Raw genomic sequence first — 8,229 nt, 5'->3', positions numbered from 1 at the left:
GAATGGGACGCATTTAAAGTTTGCCTAAGGGGGGAGGCGATGGCAGCCCGAGTGGGTAGAAAGAGAGAGGTCATCAGTCAACTAAGCGAAGTGGAGGGTTCCCTAGCATCCTTGGAGAGTGAGGCGGCGGGCACCAATGCACACTTCACACCGTTACAGGAGGCTCACATAAGACATGCAGAGCTACTAGAAGACCTGAGGCTCATAGACTACAGAGAACACACGAATAGGCAGCATACACAGGCGGACCGAGCTGGTACCCTCCTGGCCCGACTCCTACAAGACTCTCCACCTTGCCACCCAATCTTAGAAATACTGGACCAAACTGGTAAGCTGGCCACCACCCAATTTGGGATTAATACGGCGTTCAAAGACTATTATACCACGCTGTATAGCCCCCCACCTCCACAGTCAGAGTTCACTTATGAGACCTTCATGGGGGAACTGATCCTGCCCCGACTCACCGACATGCAAAGTAAAGATCTACAGCGCAACATCTCTCTAGCGGAAATTAGACAGGCGATACGGGCACTCCCTAGAAATAAGGTCCCTGGAACTGATGGCCTACCGGCCGAATTCTACACAACATTCATAGATCTCCTTGCCCCGCGTTTGCATGCTCTCTATTTGGAAGCCTTACGGTCGGCCTCCCTACCACAATCATCTATGCAAGCGTTGATCACATCCCTCTTAAAACCAGGCAAAAGCGGGATACAGCTGGCCGACTACAGACCCCTGTCCCTTCTAAATACTGATTCGAAGATCCTGAGCAAAGTACTGGCGACGCGACTAATACAATATGTGCCGCAGTTGATCCATCCCGACCAATGTGGTTTTGTGCCGGGCCGGAGAACGGCCATGAATCTCAGACGCTTGGCCCAGCTGATGCTGGGAAGCGGGGCGGACACGGATCCGGAGGGCTGCATATCACTGGATTTGAGGCAGGCATTTGACTCCCTTAGATGGGACTACATGTTTGCCACGCTCTTAAAATTCGGGATACCGCCCGAATTCGTTGCCTGGGTCAGGCTTTTGTACACTCTCCCTACAGCGAGAGTGCGCACTTCCAGGCACATTTCGGGACCTATAGCTATAGCCAGGGGCACCCGGCAGGGTTGCCCGCTCTCCCCTCTTCTGTTTATCCTCGCCCTCGAACCGTTGCTTTGCAGACTCAGGGCACTGGCCCCCCGTTATGGTATCCTGAGACATGGGACGGCACATATTGTGTCCGCCTATGCCGACGACATCATATTGTACCTTCGGGACCTGCGGGGCGACATGGGCCCCATACCCCAAATATTTGAGGACTTCCGGGAGATCTCAGGCCTTACCATAAGCGAGCCCAAGTCTTATGGATACACCTTCGGGACTACAGACTCTTCCGCTCCCCTACCCTTCACCCCGCACGAGTTTCAGATAGCGGGAACCACCTTCCGGTATCTAGGGATGCACATATACAGAGAGGCTGGCATGATGATTGACGGCAATCTTGGCAGGACCCTGAGAGCACTGAAGTCACAGATCCAATTCTGGCTGACACTGCCCCTCTCAGTTGCTGGCAGAGTGGCCATTTCCAAAATGGTAATGCTCCCTCGCCTTGTTTACCACTTCACCAACCTGCCGTTCCTGATCCCAGCCGCGACATTTAAACACCTCGACTCACTACTTACGGAACTTGTATGGGGTCACGGGCGCAGACGTTCTGGCCTAGCTAAACTGCAGCTCCCCTCAAGCTCCGGTGGTATGGGCCTTCCGGACTTTAGGGCATACAACTATGCGTGCCAGCTGCAATGGCTAGCCTACTGGGTGGCGGGCCGTAACCTTCACGAGATCAATATGACAGAGAGGGAACACGAAAGAGGGGACGTGCACAAGTTGCTCCTACCCCGTTCGGACGTACCGAGAGATGCCCCGCCACTCCTCCGGCTGGCGGTGACATATTGGCGGAAGGCAGTGAGGTACACTTCCCCCGTGACTTCGTATGCTCCCACGATCCCACTTCTGGGCATCCCGCTGGGCTCGGGCACGCTCACGACAACCAGGCTAACACCGTGGCTGGACGCAGGTGTGACGCATGTGGGAGACCTGTTCGCGGAAGGGCACCTACTGTCCTTTACGGATTTCAGGACTATGCACAGCGTTCCCAGAGGCTCATTCCTTCTGCACGCAGGCCTTAGTCACTATATAACACACACCTGGGCGCCTGAAGGACAGGAGCCAACTACTAACCCCCTGATAACGATGCACTACCTTATGGGCACGGGCGGCCATTTAACCAAATGGCTCACAGCTAGCATAAAAACCGGAAGGGCGGTCCCGCTGGCACCACTCAGGGCAGCATGGGAAGGTGACATTGGTAGGCCATTGCGAGACAAAGAATGGGAACGCATCCTCCAGTTCCCCAAGAGGGTAGCCAGAAACCCCAAGTACAAGTTTATCCAGCTGATGGTACTACATAGGGCCTACCTGACTCCGCATCGCCTGCACGTGATGTTCCCCGACGCGAGTAGTAACTGCCCCCGATGCGACGCTGACGACGCATCACTACTACATATGCTATGGCAATGCCCTAAGTTGGGCCATTACTGGGCCACCATCGCTGACACGCTTGAGTGTGCTGGCGCCCGGTCCCAACCGCTCACCATAGAACATACACTATTAGGCCTGGGACCGTCGACACGCACTAGGACCGTGGCGACACGTTTCACAGACTTAGCCCTATTACTAGCGAAGCAAGCAATCACAATGAGGTGGAAATCCCCCAGACACCCTGACCCGGACTTATGGAAAGCAGAGGTAATAAGGTGGGGCAAGGCGGAAGGCGAGGCGCTGCAGCGAGAGGAACATAGAGGTCTCAGGAAAACACTGATCTCCCTAGACTGGTTCACTGTGCTGGGGACCTTTGAGGCGGGGGAGGAGGAGGGCGGAGAAGATACGGATAACTCAATACACACGGGCTGATTGGGCCCAACCCCTCAGGACATTCATGATATAAGGTGCACTGTGCTGAGGTACGGCGAACCCCGTACCATTGACGATTCTATCCCAGCCTGCCCAAGTGTGTGGGAAAAAGCGAACACCAAGGAACTGTAATATACGGGGCAACTAGTGACCAGGATGTAAATATCGCAATTATACGCATGTTTGTGGAGTGCCGGGAGGGATCTCTGCGGGTGGGGGAGGGGGTGGGTAGGTTAAAGAAATGTTCAGTTGCAATGGTTCTGCACGAAATTGAAATATCAATGGTACTAAGCACCTGTAAATACTGAGCAGACATATGATTTCACAATTCTGATTATTGCTATGCCTGAATATGTATGTAACTGCTCCAATTACTATGCTAATAAACAGATTTAAAAAAAAAATGGGAGACGGCTACAGAAGGAGGAATGGATCTCGAAGAAGAGGTACAAGGGCATGGAAGGGAAAGAAGAAAAGAAGTGATAAGAGAGGAGAGTAAGAATGGCAACATCTGGGAAGGAAAAGACAAAGGAACTGGAGAAGAGACGATTCAGAAGGAAAGTAGGAAGGAACTGGACAAGAGTAAACTAGAAGGGGAGCAAGAGAGCAACGGCAAGAGATATGGGCAGAACTACACCCATAGATCTAATGGAGGTGCGAGCGAGCTGGAAGCAGTGAGAACGCGAGCAGGCAGAGTCGTAAGAGTTCCTAAGAAGTTCGATGACTTTACCATGAGCATCAAGTAAGACTATTCTGTTGAACTGGTTACATTCTGTTGAGGGTGCTAAAGTGGGGAGATATGTGGTGACGGTCTAGTGTGCCAGGTAGGCGGAGACCGGAACCGGAAGGGCGGCCATTTTAGGTTAGCGGTCGGACCCCGAGAAAGCGAGAGCGTTTCCCCCGCGCTCCGAGAAATAAACGTTACTTAAACTCCAACGAGGCTCCTGTGTGTTTATTGGGGGCGAAACCGAACCTCTATACTGCAGAACTCGAACATCGTATTTGAGGAGGATAGGATCACAGATACATCAGAATTAAAAATTTCAGGTTCTTCTTCACAGTGGGTGAACATCATTCTTCCCGCTCGTCGCCATTGTAAAGATGGTAATCAGCCGATGAGTTGAATGAAGCTAAAGGTTTTATTCATGTACATAAATAAACCCACAGGTGAGGAAAAACGAAGCACATTTCTTCAACCAGCCTGCTCCTCACTGTTTCTGTCCCATCCCTTACATTCCAATCCCGTTACCTGGTAACAGACCGATGACATAAATACAATTCCAACAATGACATACTTACTGAGATATTATGCATTCCATTCCATACAACATTCTCTTTATAATGACTTCCCAAGTGACATTAAAAACCCAAGTTATTGGAAAAATCTTATTAAAAAAACGTGCCACTTAAGCACTTCAATAAAATAAAATAAAAAATAGAAAATGTTGCATCCCCATGGCCCCGTTCACTTTATTTCCTAGCTCTAAAGCCAGGTAATGAGAAATTTCCTAGTTACCACAAAGGAAAGTTTCAATTCTATTAAGGAGGCGGAGGCGAGGATTTTGCTAGTCCTTTCTCCATTTTATTGGACAGCAAGTTAGAAGTAAGAAAAAACAATAAACCAAGGACTACCCAAACCAACATGGCAGCGGTAGTCATGGTAACATATCAACCAATCAGAGTCCAACAGTCAGCATATAGGGAATCCCAGCTGTTAGTCCTTCCTCTTTCTTGGGTGCTGCTGCAGGAAAGCAGTCATCCATCCACTAGTCCGCTTTTTGATCGGAGCCTAGGGAAGAGAAACAATGATAATAATATCTCGTCCAGAACAATGTTGAACAAGTCAAGAACATTGCAATGGAGTAAAAAGAACGAATTGCAGAGAAAAATTAAACATCATTGCACAGTTTACCAATAAGAACATTAATACATAGGAAAAAGATACTTCCCTTAGACGAAGTAAAATCATCATAGTCCAGTCTCGGGAGGGAAGGCTCGATAATGCCTGGGTGGGAAAATCCTCGGAGGCGAGGATTTTGCTTGTTCAAAGCTTACTCACCACCAATGATGCAGCCTCATGGATTGGCTTAAAGTAGAACTTTTTAAAAGTCGAATCCGAGGACCAATCCGCTGCATTCATGATATCTTCCAAGCGTCCACCAACCTGTACAGCCTTGGAAGCCATTGCACCTCTAGTGGAATGAGCCCCAAAGTCAGTGATGTTAATTCCAGCTTCTGACATAACTCACCTGACCCATCTGGCAATGGTGGGAGAGGAAACTGCCTTGAAAGGTTTCTTAACCGCAATAAGCAATTGTCTCTCGCCCGGAGGGCGGAGCTCAAGAGTAACATCCTCATATGTCTTGAGGCAACGAACAACACAGAGCTTTGGCGAATCCGGGAAAGCCGGGTAAGTTACTGACCTTGTATTACATTTAGTTCTTCTTGAAACAGTAAACGTAACCCCTTCTGAGGTAAAAACCCTGGCTGAGATATCCAGTGCACGAACATCTGAAGCACGCTTACATGAAATCAGGCAGAGAAGAATCGCTAATTTGGCCGACAGTTCCTTGCGGGAAAGGTACTGATTATCCTGCCAGGACTTTAGAAAATTCAAAACCACATTAACATCCCATAATCCCGAATAACGGGGCTCTGGGGGGTGCGAAAGGCGAATACCTTTAAGGAGTTTACAAACCCAAGGATGCTCACCCACCGGAGAGCCATCAACAAGGGCATGACCAGCAGAGATTGCCGACCTGAAAGAGTTAATGGTGCTGTACGCCAATTTCTTTTTTAAAAGATCTGCGAGGAAGTTAATCACGTCAGTGACAGAGGAGCCCATGGGATCCAGGTGCTTTGCCACACACCAACGAACCCATTTGTTCCATGCTGATCTATAACGTTTAGTGGTGTTAGGGGCCCAGGCTCCTCAAATGAGGAGCTCAGCGTCTCTCGAAAGCGAGTCACAAGACCAACGTCCCCTGAAATCCTCCATGCCATGAGACGTAGATGGCCCTGGAGAACCAGAGGATGCGGGTGACCCAAGGGATCCGTCAGAATGTGGTCGAACGACGGAAGCCGAAGAGGTTTGTCCCATGACAGCTCCAGAAGAGAAGGGAACCAGCATTGAGCTTTCCAGATTGGCGTGATCAGAATCAGAGAAGCTCTCTGTCTGCGGCCTGAGCCGCCACCCTTTGAATGAAAAGGAAGGGAGGAAACGCATAAGCTGGAAACCTGGACAAGTCCTGTAGGAAGGCATCCACTGCTTCCGCACCCGGATCCGGTTTCCAGCTGTAGAAGCGGGGAAGGTGGGCGTTCCACCTGGACGCAAATAAGTCCATCACTGGAAGACCCCAAAGGTCCGAAATTCTCTGGAATACTGAATGATCCAGCCTCCAGTCGCTGGCATCTCGAAAATTCCTGGACTGCCAATCCGCTACCGTGTTCAGATCGCCTGGGAGATACTCCGCCGTGACAGAAATCTGGCGAAGAAGGCAATAGTTCCAGAAGTCTTTCGCAAGATCCGCTAGGACCTTGGAATGAGTGCCGCCCAACCGATTGATGTACCTGACAGCAGTCGTGTTGTCCATCCGAAGAAGAACACAACACGAAACCCTGGTCGAGGTGAAGGAGCGGATTGCGAACGAGCCCGCAAGGAGCTCCAAACAATTGATGTGGAGGTGAAGTTCCTCCTCCGTCCACCTGCCGCCCACCGAGAGGGAGCCGCAACAGGCACCCCAACCCTGGCGACTGGCATCTGACTCGATCACAAGGTCCGGACGGGAACCGAAAATCGCCTTCCCGTTCCAAGCATCCATGTGATCTAACCACCAAAGAAGTTCCGACCGGGCTTCCAGATTTAAGGAAATCAGTTCCGAGTAAGTGAGACCCTTGCGAAGATGAAACGCCTTCAGTCTCTGAAGAGCCCTGTAATGAAGAGGGCCTGGAAAAATGGCCTGGATCGACGAAGACAGTAAGCCCACAATCCTGGCCAATTGGCGGAGGGATATTCGATCCCGTCGGAGAACCTTGCGAATCTCCTTCTTGATCTTGGAGATCTTTTCGGAAGGAAGATGAAGCGTCGCATCCGTAGTTATGATCAGAAAGCCAAGGAAAGTCATTTCCTGACGAGGAATGAGATCCGACTTCTGGGCATTGATGATGAAGCCCAGAGACTGAAGAAGGGTTATTGTAACCTGAAGATGGTGAAGAAGGAGATCCTTGGACTGACTCATTAAAAGAATGTCGTCCAGGTAAACAATTAGACGAATCCCCAGGGTACGGAGATGTTCTACCACCGGGCGCAGGAGTTTGGTAAAGCACCAAGGTGCTGAGGAAAGACCAAAGGGGAGCGTACGAAATTCGTAAACCTGCTCCTTCCACAGAAACTGGAGGAATCGACAATGAGGAGGAAAGATTGGAACCGAAAGATAAGCATCTTTCAGATCCAAGCGAACCAACCAATCGTTCTGCAACAGAAGGTCTCTCAAAAGATGGATGCCCTCCATCTTGAAGTGTCTGTAAATCAGCCATTCGTTGAAGGAGGAAGAGAAGGAAGGAGAGACGGTGGCAGAGTCTCCCCGTGCCGCTGTTCTATCAGCTGTGATTGTGTCAGTGCTCCGGCGCTCCCCACTAGCCGGTACCTGTTTTGTTGTGCTCATGCTTTGCTTTTAGATATTCTGTGATTTTAATGGTGAATAATACTTTTAGAACTCTTCTGCATACTCACCGCTAAACCGCGCTGTTTCTGGGCTTGTGCTCGTTTCTTCCCCTGCCCCGCCCCGGTCCGACACGGCAGCCAGTGCCGCTTGAGCGGAGGGCGGGACAGGAAGAGCCAGTGACCCCACCCACACTCTCGCGCTGTTAGCGCTCTAGCTGACCCCTTCAGGCAGGGCATTTAAGGCGGCGAGGAGCTGCGGCAGCTTGCGGAAGGAGAGACGGTGGCAGAGTCTCCCCGTGCCGCTGTTCTATCAGCTGTGATTGTGTCAGTGCTCCGGCGCTCCCCACTAGCCGGTACCTGTTTTGTTGTGCTCATGCTTTGCTTTTAGATATTCTGTGATTTTAATGGTGAATAATACTTTTAGAACTCTTCTGCATACTCACCGCTAAACCGCGCTGTTTCTGGGCTTGTGCTCGTTTCTTCCCCTGCCCCGCCCCGGTCCGACACGGCAGCCAGTGCCGCTTGAGCGGAGGGCGGGACAGGAAGAGCCAGTGACCCCACCCACACTCTCGCGCTGTTAGCGCTCTAGCTGACCCCTTCAGGCA

This window comes from Lissotriton vulgaris, chromosome 11 (genome assembly GCF_964263255.1).
Source record: "Lissotriton vulgaris chromosome 11, aLisVul1.2, whole genome shotgun sequence".
Lineage (NCBI taxonomy): Eukaryota > Metazoa > Chordata > Amphibia > Caudata > Salamandridae > Lissotriton > Lissotriton vulgaris.
This window is presented reverse-complemented; position numbering follows the sequence as displayed.